We start from the raw sequence: 21,676 nt of genomic DNA, 5'->3' as shown, positions 1-21,676 counted from the left end.
AAAGTCTTCATAGAAGGAGTGATACATGACTCAAATCTTAGGAATAGTCATCTTATTTGGCAGGGATTAAGGCTTCTCTGCCACATAGGCAGTGTACGTTGAGCAAATCTGGAGGATTTAGTCAAGAAAAATGTTTTCTTGGCCCCTTTAGGGTTATAAAATTATTTGACCACTTGTTGACTGTTGCCTGACTTGTGAATTCGGCTTTTATCAATCATATTGTATGCTCTGCTACTGCAATAGTTTGCAATACCGCAAACAATAAAAGGTGCTCAAGCACTAAGTATCCTACAGATGCATCGTGCTGTAACTAACACTCACTTCCCAGCACCAAGTTTTCAGCAGTGTGTGATCCCGTACACTAATACTGCATTACACTATTGATCCCATATCTTTGAATCCCCTTGGTTGTTGTGTCCAACTTTGACACATCTCTGCCAGCCTTGCCATTACATCAGTAGTCTTGCACTCAATGACGTTTTGATGTCATTAAAGCAAATCTTGGTACTAAGACCGATTCAGAGAACATGCAGGAGGTAGAAACAAGGGGCTCTAAGTCTTCTTGTGAATGCTCTTTCAAAAGCCTCCCCTTCGATTCGTAGGCTGGCAAGAGGAACACAAAATGCCCAAAATACATGCCAATTCACCAATAATGCAACAGACGTGAAAACAATACACACTGTATCAACTGTGTTACCTACTGGGTACATACAGGCATTAATATTTCTGTTGCCCTAAAATCTATATGCCAATTACTATAGAAAGCTGAGAGTTCTCCCCAGTGTTCCAGAGAAGCAAGTCTGTAAGAATGATATGTGTCAATATCCTAAAGCCTCGGAGGAACAAATAACTGTTTTAACTCTCCCAAGACCACTTCCTTGTCTGTGCTGCCATGGAAACCAGTCTCTTGTCCAACTTGAGTTCTCCAATAATTAGTCTTAAAAGAACATTCTTGATTTGTAAGTGAACAAATCAGTCCTCTGCATCAAGGTTGTTACATGCTTCAGACTCTGCATATTATTGTATTTGAAAAAACGCTCTCTCCACTCACTCATTTATTCAAAAATTGTTATTGGGCAAATGACACACACATAGCATTTTAGGGGACACTGTAGAAGCCAAATAGCACCTTTATGACACTACTTGATGAAAGCCCGTTCCGTGCCACATGACCAGGCAGACCTGTCTTTACCAGGGTGCAAAGGAGTACTTCGTTTGCCCTGCTCCAGCACTCACACATGTATACAAATATGCACAGGGCTTCTTGCTCAACCATGTGACTGGGTTACAGATTTAGCTACTGCTTTGATTTATTCATAAAATTTACTAGTAGACATTATAGAATTGCCTCTTAAATCTCAGAAGAGATTCTTTGGGAATTTATGAACACTTTGTATTAACCCTGATTCTTCCTTATTATTTTTTGTCTTTTTTGCATTTTGCACAGTAATCTCAGAAGAGATTCTTTGGGAATTTATGAACACTTTGTATTAACCCTGATTCTTCCTTATTTTTTGTCTTTTTTGCATTTTGCACAATTGATCACAGGTTATTGATATCACATGAACACAGTTTCCTGACAGAAGGAGCTTGCAGTCAGATAAAAGAATTGGGGCGTCCACAAAGCTAATTACAGCAAAATATATACTATACATGAAGGAAGACAGAGGATACAACCAGATACTGAGGGTGCTTCTTTCCCACAGAATTCCAATGACAGTGATCAGCAGAATTTCAGGAAGCCAAGTTTTGAACGGACGTCTGAAGATATTTCATGAACAGGGATTTGTATCCCACAGAGAAAATTTGGGTCAGAAATGCAGGTGCTTGGGAAATATTTCAGAAACCTCTGATTAGTGTGTGGGCTAAAAAAATAGAACGTTTACCTCCAGGTTGACTGTAACATTCTTCATAAAATTACTGAATGATAGATATTAGTTCCTTTCCTAAAGTCTCCACATAATAGCTACTAAATTACTATAATCTACTATCAGGTCCAGTTTTACTTTATAATTATGTCACTTCAAAGATTTTAGTATAGCTGATTTCAGAAACGAATTATGTAATGACAGAGTATAAACTACTGTTACCTAAGCTATATTCTCAATGAATTTTTCCAAGTTAAGGTATATTATTTAAATGGATACAGTACAGATAGCATATTATGCCTTAGAATTATCCCTAATGTTCCCTTAGTATCTGATAATCACAGTAATGATTTTTCTAAATTTATTTTTACTTATTAAATAAGCTTTAACATTTTAATTCTGATTATATGCTTGGGTTTAATAATGTTTTCTTCCAAACACATTTAAAATTGTTAAACAGAAACATACATCTATATTATCTTCTTGTTAAATATTTCTATGCATTACCCTGTTTTAATTGTATTTTAATTTGTCAGTACTTTTAAATGTATTTTTAAATGTACTACTCTTCACGAGATCATGTAACAAGCTAAACAATGACTTCTTCCTCTTGCACAACTCCTGATTTGAGTAGCTTTAGGATTTAGAAAGGTTTCCTATTTACTCACATTTTAATGATATACATTTCTACTTCACTGGTGGAAAAGGCTGATCAGTCACAGAAAGGTCAGTTAACACTAAATAGACCCTTTCTTTATGTAATTACAAAGAATAATATCCTTGTGCTGATGGCACAGCATATCGAGTGGGTGATGCAGAGAATTAATGCGCTGCCTTGTTGGCCCATGGGATCCAGACTCCAATACAATAACCACAACTTATTCTAATTATACAGCTTTAAAAGGTCATCAGCAAAAAGAGTTAAGGGATTATCAAGTGACTTTATCATAAAGTAATAATGTATTACATAAATGCAGAAACTGTAGGAAAAGTACCCTGAAAGTTCATTGCAAATGAGAGAAAAAGTGACCTAAGAGTTTCTAGGACATATATTAATGGCGTAAGATGAGAATACTTTTGAAAAATTACAATATGTGATATTTTGAAACATATCATAGATGTGCTCAGTTAACCTGATCATACCATTTGCTTATAGGAAATGCTTAATTTTAATAGAAAGCTATATTCCATTTTATTCATATTACACTGAATTTAAATATTTTAAAAAATCATGTTATGAACTAGTGTATACTGATTTTAGTGTATACAAAATCTCAACCACAAAATAATACATGCTGGTTTTATTATATCCAAGGTTACAAACAGGTACATGAAGAAGAAAATTGAAACCACTCTTCACAATCATTGTTATTTTTATCCCTACAGTTAGCATTAACAAATATTTGGTGCAAGTTCTTCAGAAATTGGAATGTTTAAAAAGTCCTGCGTTAACAATGAGAAATGGAGGCCAAAGAAGTCAGTTTTTTGTCCAGATTCCAGTCCACGAAAAGCACAAGTCAAGGTTAGGGACCCGTCTGATTCAGGCTAACACCCTTTCTGGGTCTGTATTCATTAATTCCTATTTTCAGACATTTTACAGTAATGGATGTGAATGTTCTCACTTCTGAATACCCTGATACAGTCTTATCAGTCTTTCAAAATTAACCGGATACTCAGTGGGAAAAGACTCTTTTGAAGTTAACTATGTCTCAGTAGCATATCTTTGGCAGTACAGCTCAGAAAACATGAGACCTACTTTCACATAGCTGCCAAATATGAGAAGTACCTGTAAATAGTTTCCAGAGTAATAAAACATCTTTATGGGGGTGGAATTATTATGAATTCCTTTTCTTTTTCACTACACACCATTAGATACCCATTATTGGGAAAGAGCAGATCATATGCCCCTCTATGAACGTAAATACTGATGCTCACCATGGGGCACTGTCCAAACCTTGCAACGTATCTCAAGAATAAATAGAATTTAAAATGTCCAAGGATATTTTCTGGATATTCCTCTTGGCATGTGTCTACTCTCCAAATTAACTTAATCACAGTGTACAAAAAAGTTACATGTTTATTAGACCAGAGACCAGCAAACTATGGGTTTGCAGCCAATCTTAAATCACTTTTTGCCTTTACAAATAAATTTTATTTTCCATCACACACATTCATTTACATATAATGCATTGCTTCTCTCGTTGTAAAGTTGCAGAGATACATGACTGTAATAGAGACTGAGTAGACTGCAAAGCATAAAACATATACTATAGATCCAGACCCCTAATGAATATATTGGTATGATGCTCAACAAAGTCTGATTTACACTTCTCACTCAAGATCTGTTTGGGTTGTAGTTATGCCTATATATAAAGGGTGGATGCTAGAAAGCATTTCATTTTGTTTTCCCTAGGAGGGCCCAGTACTAAGGAGAAATAGCCAATCAATAGTAACTCTAAAATGTCTCATTAAAAATGCTGAGATATCTGAATAATTTTTTTCATTGACTTTATTGGTACTTTTTAAGTATACAGCACAGTTACATTCATCATTGGGATCTTGTACCTTTACATGACAGATCTTGGTTCTCATTTTTCCCCATTCCCCTGCCCTCCCTTCACCCCTTCCACCCTTCCTTATTTACAAAGACTTTGTTTCCATTTTTTGCTTTTCTCATATTTTTTCCTCTTCCTTTATTTGCTTTTCCTTACTATTCCCACTTCTCCTACACCCTTTGCCCTTTTCTTCCTATTTCATATTATCAAATATACAATTTGAATCTTATTTACACTTTTAGATTTTATATGAGAAAAACTATTTTTTGTTTGCACACATGTGTCCTATTTATTTCACTTAATAATATGGCCTCAATGTGCATCAATTTTCCTATAAATGATTCTACTTTCTCATTCTTTATGGCTGAGCAGTATTCCATTTTATAGAAAAACCACGTTTTATTTATCTAGTCTCCAATTGATGGGCAATTGGGCTGTTTCCAAATTTTAACTATTAAAACTATGCTGCTATAAACATGGGTGTGCATATATCATTGTGGAATGATTCTTTTAATTCTTTTGGAAAGATACCCAGCATAGGGATAGGTGGGTCAAATGGAACCTCTAATCCTATTCTTTGAGGTAACTCCATATTGATTTCCACAGTGGGTGCACCAGTCTGCTTTCCAACCAACAATGAGAAGAAGAGTTTCTCTCTCCCGTTTTGGAAAGATACCCAGCATAGGGATAGGTGGGTCAAATGGAACCTCTAATCCTATTCTTTGAGATAACTCCATATTGATTTCCACAGTGGGTGCACCAGTCTGCTTTCCAACCAACAATGAGAAGGGTTTCTCTCTCCCCCAAACCATGTCAGCATTTGTTATTGGTTGTTTCTTGACAGCAGCCATTCTTTCTGGGGTAAGCTGCAATCTCAGTGCTGTTTTCTTCTGCATCTTTCAAATGACAAGTGATGTGGAACATTTTTTCATATATTTATTTCCTGCTTTTACTTCTTTTTCTGAGAAATGTCGTTTCATTTCAGATGCCCATTTTTGAATGGTGTCTTTATATTTGGGAGTGGTCTGATTTTTTTGAGTTCTTTACATATTCTAGACAGTAGTCCCACAGTCTGAGGAACACCTGGTAATATTTTTCCTCACACTGTAGGTTGTCTCTTATCTCTGTTGGTGTTTTTTCTTGCAGTGCAGAAGCTTTTTAATAAGATCAGATCCCAGTTGTTTCTTTATGCCAGTTCCTGTGCTACTAAGGATTTGTTCATAAAGTCTTTTCCTATCCCAGTGCCTTTGAGAGTTCTACCTAACTTATCTTCTAGCAAATTTAGTGTTTCAATTTTAATATTTAGATCTTTAATCCATTTGGATTTTAGTTTAGTGCATGGAGGTAGGGGTCCAGTTTTAATCTTTGGCAGGTTGAAATCCAGTTTTTCCAACACAATCTATTGAAGTATCCTTCCTCCACTGAGGGTGGTTGGCTTCTTTGTAAAAGAGAAGGTAGCTGAGTACTTCTGGAGTTGTTTCTATATCTTCCAATCTATTCCACTGATCCTCAGGTCTGTTTATTTGTCAGTACTGTGCTATTTTTATCACAGTGGCTTTGTAGTATAGTTTCAAGTTGGAAATTGTGATACCACCTGTTGTGTCTTTGTTGCCTAGAATTGCTTTTGCTATTCTAGGTCTCTTCTTGTTCCAAATGAATTTTCTTTAGTTCTGTAAAGTATACTGTTAGAATGTCAATCGGGATTACATTGAATCTGCATAGCAGTTTTGGTGGTATAGCCATTTTTCGGAGTCATTTTTAAATATTCCCCAAGTGGATCCAATAACTTTGTAGGAATTATCATTGCCCATCAGTGCCCAAATTCATCTACCTCATCCATGCCTTCTTTAGTCGACAGGGCTTCATTTAGGTCTGGCATTGTGGGAGGCTAGAGTCCTGTTCATGATTCTACGCTACAACTTCTGTTTCGAGAGAGGAGAATGAAGTTTACTTTGACAAGCTGAAGTCCCATTTTGCAGGCAGCTATAGATGTTTCTTCACTTGCACAACAGTTAAGTCAAGTATGCGGCTCACGAATTATGAAAGATTGCACAGTGACTAGAAGAAATGGGTGGACAAGTATTACAGGGACCTTAAGCAATCTTTCAAATGGAGCATTGAGTGGAACAATGAAAACCAGATAAATATTGTTGAATTCAACACATGCAGAAAAGTATCAATGTTTGAGTAGACTCAGTGATTAAGAATTAAGAATGATTTAAGAATTAAAGGTGGAGAAAATAATAACTAATACTTTGAGGATGTATGAATGTATATGGTCAGCAATAACAGTGCTTTATCTTAAAATGATCAAGTGAACAGAAATCATATCTTCTAGATCATTTCAGAGTCTTAATAAAATACATTAAAATATACTAAATAGAATGTCAAACAACTGTGGAAATATAGCTATATACTAATAAATCCTATAGGACTTATTCTGTCAGCTATCCATGGCCAGAGCAAATAAAGGCATAAAGAAGTCAGTGTAACTAGTTACCAAATTCACGGTTACTTCTCCCTATGCTCTCTTTTCTCTACTCATCTTTATCTTTCTTCAGTTTCATTTCTGTCTTTTGCTCCCACCTCATTATCAAGCATGAAATACTCAACTGCCTAAGGTCTCTTGACATCATACTTCCTTCCTGAAGATACCACCTTCCTTTCTTACTTTACCTGAACCCTCCATTCTTTTCACATTTTTCTTCTTATATTATGCTTTGGAAATAAAAAATGCATCGAAGAATTAAAAATGGGAAATTTTTAAAAATGGGAAATATTGAATGACCTACTCTTCCAGATACAAAATTCCATGAAAAGCTAATACAATGGAAGGAGGCGGAAAGATGGAGATTCTTGTAGTTCATTCTATCACTGTCTTCTTGTTAGCCTGATACCGATTTGGACAGCAATGATGACAAATGTATGAGACTAAAAATCTATGGTCGGCCCAGGAAAGTTGGAGATATTTTATTCTTATGTATCAATATGACATTTTGAGCCTTGGAGAGAAGTATGAGGATACCAGTATAGTAATTCTACAGAAGTAAATACTGCTAAACATAAGACAGATAGAATTCTATTGTTACTGTACTAGTATGGATTTGGAACATTCTCTGAAGACTTAATTGTGGAAGGTTTCTTCCATAACTGGTGGTGCTATTGCAACATGGTGGAAACTAGGAAGTGGAGCTTCTGTATCAGAGAAAGTAGATCATTGGGAGCTTGCCTGTAAAGGGTATATTTTGGTTTTGGCTCTCTCTCTCTCTCTCTCTCTCTCTCTCTCTCTCTCTCTCTCTCTCTCTCTCCCTCTCTCTCCCGTGTGTGTGTGTGTGTGTGTGTGTGTGTGTGTGTGTGTGTGCAGCTTGGATCCACCACACATTCTTTTTGACATTGTCCTGCCTTGTCTCAAGCCCAGAGCAATAGGTCCAAGTGACCATGGGCTGAAACTATGAACCAGAATAAATCTTTCACAAGTGTTTTCACAAGTATTTTGTCACAGTTTTGGAAATCTGACCAACAAATTCATGTACACACAGATATGTAAGTGTTACTTGATATTTTTAAATTATTGACAGATACAAAGAGAGGTAGAGACGGAAAGTTGAGCAAACTGCAAACTCCACAAGAGGGACACAGGATGCAAAACCATTAAAAGTGACAACTGAATGATAGTGTTTGTTATTAGAATGTAATTCTTACTTAACTGATAGTAAATGCTGTGTACATATACTGGTATGTATTGCAATGTATAAAGATTAGCATTATAGAGTTTTCTTAGAAAACAAGCATTAGATAGGACCGTCAGGATTTTAGTATTATAGTATGTATTTCTCTGTACCACATTTACTGTGTTTTGGCATTGTTAATAATTTTTTATTAATTTTGCTACTTCTTTGAACTGTTTGCGTCTTGGTTTCTGCCTTTATACTTAGTAAACTGTAAACTCTCAGCAACATTCCAGTTCAGAGGTCAGTGAAACCACACAATGTTCATGTCCTTTCTCAGCACAGAAGCATCTGTGCAGAGGAGGTTAATGTTTTAAACACGAATGACTTTTATTTTTTAATAATTCCAACCAAGTATTCTTAAATGAGTTGACTTTTCAGAGGATTAAGCATGAGTTGCATTTTATGTGCATGCAGTTTTTATTTATTCTGTAGAGAAACATTTCACAATTCATGTTTACAACATAAAAACATAGGAATTTATCCATTTACATTTTGACTGAGAAAAATAATAAGATTTCCAGTTCTTTAAATTCTAGTTTGCAAGAGCGTTTTACTGTATAATCTCTCTGTGTTGTATTCCAGTTTACTCAGAGGTTTTCCTTGGAAGACTAACAGAAATCTAAACTACCTGCTTTGCTGCCTTTATACACTTTGCTAAGCTGTGCTCTCAAAACTCAGGAGATTAATATTTCAAAAAAATAGTAAGAGATTTCACATGAAATGAGAATAGTTGATTTTTTTAAATTAAAAAGGATTCTCACAGTTGCAGATGGAATATGAACCCTCTTCAAAAAGTGACAAAAGTCAGAACGTGAAGGCAGTATGCAAGTTATCTTACCCAAATATTTTTTAAAGAAAGAAATAATAAACTTCTTGCATATTTCAATGGCCCAAATATAGAGGAATAATATATTGCAATGGAAAATATATTTTACACATGCTTTGTCCTTGCATGAGGTGCAATGCTACTCAGTTTCACAAAATTCATCCTTTCCTTGTTCCAGGTCGAAATAAGAAACATTGTGCACTCCTATAACTCTGCCATTGACGGACCTTTTCATTCCATGTAAAAATTTTCCTCAATTTTTCTAAGAAAAAAAAATAATGAAGAAAGAGCAGGCTTTCTGGAATTAATTGTTATCACTCCAGAGATACCTCATATCCCTCAGTATATATCATTCTTTGATTTCTGAATAATTATAAACCTGAGGATAGCCCTAAATCTGTCCACATCATATCAAGTGCTGAAATTTAGAACCAGCCAAATTAAGAGAAACTTGAGCTTGATTTTGAGTCCCATTACTTATGGCTGTATGCAGCTCAGGTAGGCCATCCATTCTTTCAGGCAGCTGCTATAGCGTGAGCCCTGCAGGAAGTGTATCCTTAGTTGTCTTCAAGGATAACTGTGAGAGCCCTAATCCCAAAGGAATCTGTAAATATGCTACTGAATGGGTCAAAGGGGACTGACTTTCCAGACATGGTGAAAGTTGCATTTATTTTTACATTATGTAGGTTGGACTACCTAATCACATCATGCTAAGTGGAGAATATTTCCTGGCTGAAATTCAGACAGATAAAAAGACAGCAAAATGTAAGAGAGACATAAAATGTGAGGCAGACCTGAGATTTATTTTCCTTTCTTGTTACTGGCTTTGAGGATGGAAGAAAAAAACTACAGGCCAAGGAATAGAGGCAGCCTCTAAAAGCTGGAAGTGACTTTTAACTGATAGCCAACAAGAAATTAGAGTTCTAATTCCAAAAACCAGAAAAAACAAAATTCTACCCATCACCTGAATAAGCAAAGGAGCCAGTGTTTCCCTGAACCTCTGGAAGGGAGCAGCTCTGCAACCCAGTGAAGATCCTTGTCGGACTGCTGACCTTCTGTGAGATAACTGTGTTGTTTTAATCTTTTAAATTTGTGGTAATTCATTACAGTAATATGGTGAAAGATTTTGTGTTAGCTCGTAGATACATAAAAGTTAAGGTATTGCATAGACACTGACAGCTTAATCATAGAAAATCAAACATTGCAGAACTTTGCAACACATTTATCAATACTTATTTTGCATTTAACATTTGTTTTCTAATAGTATGTGGAGTGAGTGGTACCACATAAATAACAACTGAAAAATCAACTCTGACAAGATGTAGATTGTACCATGATGTCCTAAATAAATTGCTGTTTGTAACAGATTTAGAAATGTTTATTCATTTATTTGATTTATTAATTACATATTTGAAGTCCATTATTAAATTAGTGAGAACAATTGGAAAGTATCATGCTTCTCCATTGGGGTTAAATACAAACTTAGATATATAACAAGCTTTCTATGCTGTTAAGTACAAAAAAATACCTTTTAAATGATTAACTGAGGAGCTCACCATGAGAATGGTTTTGGGGGGATACAAAGATTCAAAAATTCTGTTTATTAATAAAAATTCAATCTAGAAGTTAACAAGCAAACAAAACAAAAATCTTCCACTAAAGATATTACTTGTCACGGGAAAATTATGAGGATCAAAACCAAAGCGCAGTACAAAAAATAAATAAGTGTTATTATCAAGGGCATACTTCTTCCTTCTAACTCCTTGAGTGCAGTTTTGCACATTACGTTTCCAGCTGCAGGCCAATGTGATGGGGGCATTGCTGGGGCCAGTGCCTGTCTGTCCATAGCAAGCGTAGTCACTAAAGTAAGATGGATACTTCATGTACACCCCAGCTTTCAGTGGGCTAAGAAATGGTAGGGGGAAAGATTTTTATAAACGTTCATGCCTATTAGCCAAGTATTGCAGATATACATATGAAGAAACTGCTGCGTTTCTCATCAGATAATCATAATGATATGAAAAGGAAGGTTGCCCAAATTCTTAACTGTCTGAATAATAAAATATTTAAAGGCATTTCACTGTACTCTTTCAAATCCAGAGTATTCAAAATTCACTCGAATTCCCTTTTATAAAAATAGGGCTACAAAGTATTAGCATCTGATGCCTATCCTATCAGCTTTCACCTTATTACAGTCTATATTAAGCCCAGTGAGATTTTCTAACTGTTTATGTGGAGGCTCAGTGTGCATTACACACTTAGTTACAGGGACTGATGCATTTTTGTGAAAGAATACACCTACAAAATGGCCACCTACATAAAAATCCGAAAAAAAATTACCATGGCCCCACAAAACTCCTTTCCTTCATTACCTGCCAGTAATTAACCACATTCCCCAAAGCAGAAGTTTTAAGCTATCTTTTAAACTTGTCCAATTATAATCCCACCGTATTTTGTAAACTCATATTATTTTAGTCCGACAGTTTTAGAGTTGTTTAAACTCATAATTATAATCCCATAGTAAATATTATTTTTGAGTCTGGCTTGTTTTGCTCAATATACATTTGGTTATATTCATTCATATTTTTGCATTACAGCAGTTAATTCTCATAATTGTATTCACGTTATAAATAAACTGCAACTTATGCATTCTGTTGTCAAATGAGTTTGTGAGCTATTGGGAAAAAAGCTGCTAATAACATGTCACCTTTTTTATTTTTTAACAGTTGAGGAAAGAAAGTTCTTTGTTTTCAGAATATTTTCCATAGCTATGCTGTATCATGGTTATTACCTGTTCCTGTTTACAGCATTTCTTCAAAGTACAGCAAAGATCAGATTATTTCCCACATTTTCCTCCAAAAACATTATATAACTAACATTTACACCTCCAGTAGAGGTGGAATTGATTTTTCCCTACATTGAGAAGTAGACCAGGTTCTTTTTAAAATTTTTTATTTATATATTCCATTGTTCATGCAGCATTTATTGATTTTCAACAACACAACTTATCTAGCGTGTCCTTTTATACTGTATTTTGGTGGTGTCCTCCCACAAATTGAGAGGTCATGCTTACATTCTAAGTTCATTTGTGAACTTTCTATTCAGTTTTATTGTTCTGTCATTCATCTTTCAGCCAATACCATGTTTTCCTATACTGTGGCTTTACAGTAAGTCCGGCCACCCAGAAGTATAAGTCCCTAAAGGCGACTTTGTCCCTCCTCCTGTCTGTCTTTGCTACATTTGGCCCCTTGTATTTCCTTATACAGTTTAGATTAAATGCATCAGTGTCTAAAATTTCTGCTTGAGTTTTTAGCTCAGATTGTATTAGAGATACAAATCAACTTGGGGAGAAGTCACCTATTTAAAATACTGAATTTCCATCTTATCAGCCTAGATGATTTCATTGACTTTAAAATTATTTTTCTCTAAAAGCATTTATATCTTTCTACAGAAAAGATTATATGCCTTTTATTAGATATATGCTAAAGCATTTGAATGTTTAATTATTCTATCACAAAGAGTATTTAAGATTTTATTTCTAAGAGTCAGTGGCTTGTAAATAGAAATATAATTGAGTTTTGTTATGCCTGCACTTAGAGTCATCATTTATTATGTAAATCAAGTATTTTTTCCTTTTATACTTTGCTGCAAGTTATCTCAAAGGCAATTTTAGTTTTATGAAAGATATTTATGTATCCATAGAAATTATTATTTGGTCCTTTTATTCTACTGCTGTTAATGTGCTAACCTATATTTTCTGAGTTTTTTAAGGCTAAAAATTGAGCAAAACATCTGTCAACCTAAATTTCCATGTTATTAATTACCTTTCCACATTCTATTTTCTACCATGTATTATAGAAAAATTATCATTAATTTCAGCACAATTAATATGAGGACATAAATATCATGAGAATAGTAGGTCTCGATATCTTTAGTGTGCAGCTATATGTTATGTCTCTTCTCCATTCACAAAACTAGCAAAATCTACTCTATCTGTCCAATGTGAAGTTTATAAAGATAAGTAGAAGGGGAAATGTAAACTATCAGAAGGATTCATACACAGTTTAAATGGTCAATTTTTATTACATTGTTCATTAAATTCTATTTAATCAAATAATAAAATGTAAAAGGGCTGATCAAAAAATACAATGTTTAAATAAAAACAATTACAGTAAAAGACATTGCAATTAATCCCCCTCAGAACACTCCCCTCTTTCTTTGAATGCACTTATCATATCCTTCTTGCCCATTTGGTAAGGAGTCCTGAAAGTCCTCCTTTGTGAAGTATGGTCAGTAATCCAGTAAATGCTGCTGACCATTGCTATCCAATGGAAAATCAAGCTTGTAAAAACTTATGGTTTCATCCATGTGCTATGTTATCATCCATGTGATTTTGCACGGTGATTTCTGGCCATTCCCCAAAGTCAAAAATGACCATGAAAGGTAAACATTTTAAAGTGATTCGGGACACACAGGCAACCAGGACATTGTAAATATAGACATTAATGAAAGGAGACTTCCAGAACTTCTTCAAAAAGTGAGATAATGAGATAAGTATAATGAGATAAGAATAATGAGATAAGTATATTTGCAATAAAGAAGAGTTATTCTAAGGGTTATAAATGGCAATGTTTTTTATTTTAATAAATTTTAAAAATTTTAGCGTTCACTTTGTTATTATACCACATAGAACTTGAACTTCTCCCCCTCCTATCTTTATTTTCCATCAACAATAAAACAGGGTTTGTCTATTTATTTTTTAATCCCAAAATTATGTAAATTGTCAAGCTTTGTTACTAGTGAAATAGTTTCAAATCAGTGAGATTTTTACCAAACTGTAATATTAAATAATTAAAGTTATCTGTTGTGCATTCATAAATTCATTGTATATATTATAAATTAGTACTTCAGGTAGTTTATGAGCCTATCACTTTTTATATTGTAAGAAAGTATATAACAATTTTTGTATGATTTTAGTCTAAATATAACGTACTAAAATTAATCTCACTTCACAAGCTCACAACAAATAGCACAAGTAAGGCCTCACAGTCCCTGCAGGAAGATGGACTATAACCAAGGCTGTGCTTAATTTTGTTATGTAATACTGTGTGTTAAAATTCATATTTTCTTTTTTGGTACAGGAAATGGAACTCAGGACCTTGCACTTGCCAGGCAGGCGAGGTGCCATTGAGCTACATTCCCAGCCCCAGATTCTTATTTTCAACCTCTGTGTTCCCTAACAACAAATGATACAAAGTTCAACATGGAAACTTCATGATCATGGCCAATTGAAGCCTACTAATCATATTCAAACGTTTGATGTTCTCGTAAAGATAGTTGTAGTTTCTTAAAGTTAGTTTTCTTGCTTGATTTCCAGCTATCTGTCCCTTTTCATTTATTAAACATCTGCCTGGTTGTGGAAGCCAGGGATGGACCATTTCCTGAAAGGTAAAGTGAGGGGCCAGTGGTGGGAGAGTGTGCAGCTACAGAGGCAGGGCACTTTGCTCTGAGTCTCACTTCCTTAGCTTTCCTGGCCAGTTAGCTTTAATGCCGGGTTCATCCTATGAATGGGGGGATGTGGTCAGCCCTTGGGTTCCAAGTGTCTTCCTATTATTATCACTCTATTTGTTCCGGTGATTATTCTATGCTCTACCTTGAGTACTCATGGCGAGGATAAGATGATGGAAAATTTCCCGTATTTTCTAGAGGAAAAGCGTGAAAATCAAAGGAAAGCCCTGCTTATTAAAATTCACCTAAAAATGAAATGACTTTCTGGCCCTAATTCGACTATAGCAAATAGTTGGAATCTCTACTCTTAAAAATCAAGAATATTGGGCTGGGGATTTAGCTCAGCAGTTTGGTGGCCTGCCTCGCAAGCGCAAGGACCGGAGATCGATCCCCGGTACCACAAAACAAACAAACAAACAGACAGTATTTTTACATTTACTTTTACAGAAGAAATAAAGTGAGTCTTTTTTTTCAGCTTTAATTGAGTTTATTGGTACATTTTAGGGATACAGTACAGTTACATTCATTGTTGGGATCTTGTACCTCTACATGACAAGTCTTGATTCTCATTTTTTCCCCTTACCCCTGCCCTCCCTTCACCCCCTCCTCCCCTCCCCATCTACAAACACTTTATTTCCATCTTTTCATTATCTCACATTTTTAAAAGTCAGTCATTGATGAAAGAGTTCTTATAGAAAATTCCTGAAAACCCAACTCTAAAGTAATTGAACTTCTCATTGGACATTAAATGACAAATGGAAACACATACTGAATCAAGATAAAAAGTATGTGATAGGAAATGCCACTGAGTTACATTATAATTTCGTTTTCTTGTCCATTAAAACTTTCAGAAAACTGTATATCTTTGTAGACTTATTTTGTGAAAATTGTTAAAAATGATTGATCTTTATAAAAGTGTGTATTTCTTTTGTTGGACTCTGATTTTAGTAGAGACTTAATGACATAACTGTTGTGACATTTCTTAAATAATTTTAAATAAACTAGTGTAAGAAATTCCAAATAAATAAAACTCTGAAATTGATATAATTTCAGAGGATACTAATTGTCTTAAAATGGTAACAACTACCTACTAGATCCTGCCCAGATGAAATTCATTATCCTGAGATTCAACATCTTGGCAAAGTCCTCATCACTAATTAAAATAATAGCAATGGAAGAGCATCTGCAATTACTCTGTTTAGGATAAAATTACAAGGGTTATAAATCTCCAAGCTTCAGGGCATAAAGTGATCACCAGCTGGGGTGAGAAAGTAATGTTTACCTATTGTGTAGTTTTTCAAAATTAGGTACATTATATGTTTTACTCCCTCAGAAACATCTGGCACAGATTATATTTTGAGAGGCTACTGGACTGCATAAGAGATTGTGTGGATATATATCTCCCCTGAAATAAAAATATATTTATGTTATATATTTATAACAATATATCATCTTAATGTCATTGGTTCAAATTATTCCCAGGATAGTAATCAAAGGTCATTACAGGTTTCAGAACACAAGAAATTCAAAAATATTCAAATTTTTGTGAAAAATACCTCTGCCATAAAATAGCATAAATAGCCAATATTATTACAGATGATGTTTGTTTGTTTTTACCATCTATTTTTAGAATGCTTGTGAACTTTCAATTACAGTGAGATTGATAGAGAAACGAGTGTAACAAATAATATTCTAGGACATCTGTCTCCTAACCCTGTCTCCCAGTCCAAATGATAAGGCCTGTTTTCATTCACACAGATATAAACGTGCCCGAGGAAGGAACTGGAGGTCCTCTCGGTCTTTTTTTTGTTCGTTTTTTTCTTCAGTCTTCCCTCTTCCTTCTCCTCACTCCAGAGCGGAATGGGGAGAAGCAGGAGGGCAAAAAGAAAGGGGCCAATCTCAGAGTGTCATGGAGAAGGGAAGGTGTCCTGTGACCCTGGGGGGCCAGATCAACAGATGTTAGTCACGAACCTGGGACGAGGGAGGCGGAGCGGCAGGGAAGAAAGCCCAGGAAATGAGAAGAATACTGCAGTTGAGACTGGGAATTGGGAATCCTGAAATAGTTACTAATGGCTACTATCCACTTCATAGTTGTTAAGAAGTTACTAAATAGCTCGTACCTATTGCTCTGTCCCCAAGTTAGAGGAGCCTAAGAAATTCGAAAGGAGAAAGCGAAGCAAGTAGACCTTTTCCTGAATCATAAATTTGGCAATGTGTGGCTAAATAGAATAGGGCTATAAATGCTTTTGTTTAAAAAATCAATTTTAACTTAAATGCTTTTAGAGTATTACCTTTCCAATCTACCCTAGTCCCTGATACTCATTACTGACTGCCTAAGCCTTATTTTAGCTGGATATTATAATCATGGTACACAAAAGCACTGAGTCTTACAAATGCTAGCATAAAGGTGCTGTGTTTCAGTATACTTATTATTTTTATAACTTATTTTATCCAAAGCATGCTATATCCAGAATTTGTACAGAAGCTTCACTGCAGAAGGAAAAAAAAGTCAATTCTCAACATCTTTTTTTTATGATTAGAACAAATAGTGATGACAAATTTTAGGGTTCCTGTTGCTCAAACTCTGATCACCAGAAATTTCTGTGAAAATTTTCAAAAGAACTCGAACTTTTCTTCTGCTGTAGTGTCTGTAATAAAATACTGATAAAAAATTTACTAGCTATGGGGCATAGCTCGTATTTTTCTCCCCATGTATGTGTTCCTTAGCTTTTGTCCCCCAGCAGCAGCACTCCATTGCTGGGTGGGCACTCAGTTTATTATGGACCCCAGAAGAGCTCCACATTTTGAAGCATTTTCAAGGGCCCGTTCATTCTGTACTGTGCAAACAGATTTTTAGTCTCCTTTGAAAGAAATCCTCTAGGAGTGACTTTTTATTTAAGATAAGTATAATCCAAGTAGTCACATAATGATAATTGTATTACAGATTAGATGAATTTCAACACCACAGTAAGCTTATATTGACTAAGTTAATATCAAATGAACACTTTAAACAAGCCATTCACACAAAAGTTCCCTTCTGACAGTAACTCTTTACGGAATCGCCTTGTTGAGATTAATCATTAGTAGGATTATTAGTAGGATTAGTAGGATCATTTAAATTAGTATCTGCCCCACGGACTTCCAAGCCAGGGGTGTCTACAAGCTGAGTTCCTTCTGAAGTAGCTTCCCCTTTCCAGATGCAAGTTACCTGGGAAACTTGTGAGATTCGGGTCACTATTGTGGTAGCAAACCTATTGCATCCTAACCGTACCAGAATCAACTCATCACAGGGAAAAATCAAAGCGACTAGCAGAAAAGTCTAAGGCAGAGATGAATTAGTTTCCTCTTGTAGAGGGAAAGTGTTGCTATTTAGAGGAGTGGCTGTGAATTAGCTTTGTATTGTTGCATAACAAATCACAAGTTTGGCAACTTAAAATAATATCCACTTATCATTCAGACTTCCTTGGACATCTCACAGTTCAGAAGTCCAGCCAGCCATGGCCCAGCTGGGTTCTCTGCTCGACATTTGGCACACTTGACAGTGGGACTGAGATCTTATCCAGGAAACTCCATTAGGGCTTGTCCACCTTCCAGGTCCCTCAATTTACTTCCTTGTTGGTGTGGGAGTGAGGTGCCTGTCCGCTACCGATGTCCTTTCCTTTAAGCTCCTCATTATGCAGGGAGGTCCTGCTTACCCCAGCAGTGGAGAACTTCCTGTCAAACCCTTCTCATACAGAAACTCTTTCACCAGGAAAATTCCATTCCCTTTTAAGAGATCACTTAATTAGGTCAGAATCACCAGGGATAATCCTTTTTCCTAAAAATTTCCCGATTTTGCACTTTAATTACATGTGCGAACTCCCTTCACAGCAGCACATGGTGTTGTGCTAATCAAATGACTGGGAAAAGATGTGTGTACATTGCACAGTGAGAATTTTTGGCTTCAGTTGGGAAAGCAGAACCAGGAAGATAGATGTCCATGGATAGCACAACATCATGTAAATCAACAGATCACGTATACAATGGTCAAGGAAGAACATAATGGAGCTCAAGAATTTCTACTACTGATATTTACCATCCTGTGTGAACCCACCCTGTTACCATGTTTGCAGTGATGGTAGTGTGAACAAACTTATGCCCTGACAGTTACATAAAAGCACGGCAAATACGATTATGCACAGTTTGTAACATTTGATAATTATACATGAGTATATTACTGGTTTAAGTATTTAATGTTTTTATCATTATTTTCAAGGTAGTCCTACATTTAAAAATTAGCTTCCTCTCAAACAGCATGCCATGTTACGCAGAAAGCAGCCTCATGAATCTTGAGTACACTGTTTCTTATTGCCTGGAAACCACATCCAGTCACAGAAGTATAACAGCTGTGTTCAAACATACACTGTAATGTTTATACCATGATGAAATCACTTATTAATGTATTTCGTAGAGCACATCCCATTAAGTGCTGTGTGGCTTTGGAGATAGTGGTGTGCATGCAGACACCAACATCTATCTATCAGCTATGTATGGATGTACCTATCTGTCTACTGACCTATTGATCTATCAATTTCTCATTTATCACAATTAGCTTTTATAAGTGTGTAAGCTTTCTAACCAGACGTTAATCCCATAGTGAGAAATCACAAGAAGACTAGAAACCATGAGCATGAGCAATAACAGATGTCCACAAGTACTAGTATAGAATTTCTCTTTCCTCTCAGCCCAGGCCTTGTACTGATTACTGCCCTGTGGCTTGCAATGTTAGGGCAGGAATATTGATACCTGCCAGACCTGTGGAGCACCAAAGTGTTATGACAACTTAGAAATCATTGTTGAAAAATTGCCATGATTTTATTGAATTTCATATTTATTTCAATTTCATAGCATGCGTAATTGGGTTATTCAAATGAGATAACTTATGCTAACTATGGCAAGTCAATAATTTTTAAAATTCTTCATACTCTCACCACTTAGAGAAGGAAGGCAAAATCAGCTCTCCACTCTCTTACATGTGATGTCATATTCTTCTAAGGGATTTAAGTCAAACGGCCATCGGTAAATGAGTAGCCATGCAAATAGAACTGAAGTCTGCTCCCAGACTTAGCTTATTTCTAGCATCTATTACTGGCCCAGAGAATTTCAGTGGGCCCGCTCTGCTTGTCAAGAGTGAATGATTGACATTTGCTTGGATCCTGAACAAGGCTGAGCATCTTATTGTTCTGCGATTGATTTAGGAGACTTACTAGCAACTTTCAGGTGAGACTACGTGTTCTACACAAGAGTCCTTCAGACCTTCGATTACATTTTTAACTAAATCTCTCATAGACATGGTCTATGGAGACAATTTCCATTTTCTGGTTAACTTGAATACAAAAAAATGAGAAGCATGTGTTCAAGTTCGTGTTCAGCAAAATCAGCTTCTCTGCAATCTCAAAAAAGTATGTTAATCTCCAAAAATTTAATGTACAGGGTACCGTTTTGACTTTAAGCATTACTGTACATATAGTTCCTAAATTTTACCTGTATCATCAGTGACACTTTAAAGGCTCAAGTAAGCAAAATTATCAGTTATAGTAAGATTTTATTTTGATGACTAGTTTAAAAATCATTATCATATTCATGTTCAGGAGATAATTTCTTTTTAAATGCTACATTATCATGAATTTTTAATTAAATTCTCACTCCAAATTTTTAATAACAGATGCTTCATGAAAATTATTGTATGTCTCAAAAATTTAAATCTAATATGCTGAGGAAATGTATAACTTATTCAAGGGATGAGGGAATTACTGGCCAAGACAGTTGGAGCAAGTTCAGTCTCCTTTTAGAGATGAGTGAATAATTTTGAACTTGTTGAATTATGACAAATACGGATCCTACGTGGGAGAGAGGTTTCATTTTCAAGATGTAGGGTTCCAGGTATATCTAAGTAGGCCAGATCTAAAATGGGAGAACAGTATTTCAAGGATGTTTCATATCTGGCCAAAACACAAGAAGACATAGATTCTTCACACTCTGCTATGTGTGCACATGTACATAGCCCTTTAATAGCTCTGCTTACACAATTTCCAGAAAGCAACATGCCTTCCATTTTAATTACTGTGTATAGGCAAAAGTGTATCAAAACCCTCTGTGGGTGAAATTTCTGTATTGAGGACATTTTTGGTTCCGCTACTTATGTTTAACAAAAAATGTGAATTCCTATGAGGATTTGGAATGCCACTTGATTTAAATGACTAAACTCTGTGTGGCAATTTGGCCCACAATAACTTGGGCTGTCATACTTAAATCACTTCCAGTAAAAATAACAGGTTATATTTTTATTGTCTGAACAATAAGATGAACTAAAGAAAATTACTTTTGTGACTTTCAAATCTAGGGTAAAAGTACAAAGTAAACTCATCTGGATAAATACATGTGAGAATAATAGTTCTATATGAAAATACCACATGAATGCAAGGCACATAAAAGTAGCATGGTTTTATAAATAAAATTCATACTAATTGACAATAAGTTTTGCTCTTATAACAAGCCTGTCTGCCTGAGAATACCAAGACAAACTGTACTGCGTGGAGAGGTATAAGATGCTTAAACTGATTTGCAAAAAATGAGGATAACAAGGACCTTCATTAAGTGACTGAAACTCTCTAAACAGGGCATGCTTTTCAACTTCCTTCAAATATGTATGTCAAATTCAACTTTACCATTGAACTGTAAACTCTCTTACTGTAAAGATCACCATGCTATACCCCTATCATTTAAAGCAATAAGAAATAAAAGAAAAAAATCAATTCAAAATGGAGTAAAAGGACCTACAAGAACTTTTTCAAAAGGACAGAAAAGGAAAATGTTATGAAGATCCCTTAATTAAAATGGAAAGATCAATTTTGTTCAAATAAAGCAACAATTTTGAATCCTAGACATTCTCCGTTCTCCAAATCAAAACATGTCAGCAATCCTTGTGTATAGTTATAGCCGGTGTCAAATTCTATCAAATCTGAGAAGAGACTTTTTGCCAGTTTGGGAGCTAGGGGATTCTATTATCTCAGACCACAAAATGTTTCCTAAAAAGACTGAAGGAAATGGAAATCCAACACTGGTTAAAGATATCAGCAGATAAATTACAAAAACTGTCCATTTGCCTGTCCCTTTTAATCTTAATGTCGTATTCAAACTATTGGGCAT

At 35.3% G+C, this 21,676-nt stretch overlaps 1 protein-coding gene across 1 annotated transcript in view; it reads right to left on the bottom strand.

The window, feature by feature from the left end:
- Positions 1-21,676, bottom strand: part of Ccdc178 (coiled-coil domain containing 178) — a 373,788-nt gene that overhangs the window by 124,794 nt on the left and 227,318 nt on the right. The window lies entirely within an intron of this gene.

Source organism: Fukomys damarensis, unplaced genomic scaffold, assembly GCF_012274545.1.
Source record: "Fukomys damarensis isolate Sample0158 unplaced genomic scaffold, DMR_v1.0_HiC HiC_scaffold_30, whole genome shotgun sequence".
NCBI lineage: Eukaryota > Metazoa > Chordata > Mammalia > Rodentia > Bathyergidae > Fukomys > Fukomys damarensis.
The sequence above is the reverse complement of the archived record's forward strand: the minus strand, read 5'-3'. Positions and strand labels throughout refer to the sequence as shown.